The sequence below is a fragment of the Elephantulus edwardii genome, unplaced genomic scaffold (assembly GCF_000299155.1).
Source record: "Elephantulus edwardii isolate Elephantulus edwardi_28Jun2011 unplaced genomic scaffold, EleEdw1.0 scaffold00065, whole genome shotgun sequence".
NCBI classification, from domain to species: Eukaryota; Metazoa; Chordata; class Mammalia; order Macroscelidea; family Macroscelididae; genus Elephantulus; species Elephantulus edwardii.
The window spans coordinates 2,925,626-2,927,406 of record NW_006399815.1 but is presented as its reverse complement, the minus strand read 5'-3'; positions in this window follow the sequence as shown (position 1 = coordinate 2,927,406).

The following is a 1,781-nucleotide window of genomic DNA, read 5'->3' as shown; positions in this document are numbered from 1 at the left end:
AATTCTAATCTTCTAGAGCTGTTTTGAAACAGCTTCCCCTTGTTATTTTTCTTGCACATTTATTATAGATAATAATTTATTGACTTAACGGTGTTGGTAGATGTATTCATATAAATTGCTGTAACGCTAACTCACCGTGGAACGCTCATTATCAGCTGTCACTGTACAACAAACAAAAGTAAATGTAAGGGTAGCACATGTAGCTTCATGTATACAATTCTGTGGACACTGCTTTAATCATTCTTCTCAAGTCTTTCATTATCCACCTCAGAGTCTACATTCATCTAAGTCACTACATGTCTCAATTCAAAAACTGTATTTAACTCATAAGTGAGTATTTGTGTAAGTATGAACAATTTTAAACACATGTAAATGCTAGTGCTTTGGCTATTGCAAATGTCTGTAATTAACAGAGTAAGGGACCACTGCATGCTTCATAATCAGAAAAGGTACGCGTCAGGGATGTATCCTCTCTCCATTACTACTCAATCTGTATGCTGAGCAAATTAATGATTCGAAGCTGTACACTGTGAAGAATGTGGCATCAGATCAGAGGAAGACTCATCAACAAATTGCATTATGCAAATGACACAGCCTTGCTTGCTGAAAGTGAGAAGGACTTGGAGTGCTTGCTGACGAAGATAAAAAGCTGCAGACTTCAATATGGATTACATCTCAACATCAAGAAGACTAAAATTGTTACCACTGAGCCTATAGGCAACATCAAGAGAGATGGAGAAAAGAATGAAGTTGTCAATGACTTCATGTTACTTGGATCCACAATCAACACACGGAGTACCAGTAGTCAGGAGTTCAGGACACATTGCAGTGGGAAAGTCTTCTGTCCAGGACTTTTTCAAATTACTGAGAAGCAATGATGTCAATTTTAAGACTAGGGTGTGCCTGATTCAGGCTATGACCTTTTCAATCACTTGCTATGTCTCAGAGAGCTGAACGATTAAGAAGGATGATTGCAGAATTGATGCCTTTGAGTTGTGATGCTGAAGAATAATGAATATCTCATGGACTTCCAAAAGAACAAACAGCTGTGTCTTGAAGAAAGTATAGCCAGAGTGCTCCATGGAGGCAAAGACGACAAAGCTTCATTTTACACACTTTGGACATGTTGTTAGAAGAGACTTGTCTTTGCAGAGATATACCATTCTTAGAAATGCAGGAGGTCAGAGAAAGAAAGGAAGATCATTAATCAGATTAATTGACATAATGATAGCTGCAATGAGCATGAATATGTCTGAAATGGTGCAGGATAGGATAGGGCACAGATCTGTTGTCCACAGGGTCAATATGAGCCATCCTCGACATGATGGCACCTAACAACAACAGCAGCAATCATGAAATTGGGCCCACAGTAGAAATTAATGACTTCACTTGACAAATATGCTTTTCAAAGAATGAGTACTTTATCATGTAATAATCATTAGATTGTCAGATAAATTTCTCTTTTTCATAATACTTAGCACTTGATACTTATAATACCTTCAATTTATAAAGTATGTTTGTAACACAAAATGATGCCTTACAAAGATGTATTTGAGATTTATTAGTTGACAGGAAAATATAGGCAAATTGCTCTAGTGGCAAAGTGGTTAAAGAGCTCAATTGTTCATCAAAAGGTTGAGGGTTTGCAAGCAACAAATGCTGGCGAGGTTGTGGAGAAACTGGAATCCTTATTCGCTGTTGGTGGGAGTGTAAAATGGTGCAGCCACTGTGGAAGGCGGTATGGCGTTTTCTCAAAAAGTTGCAAATAGAGATACCATTTG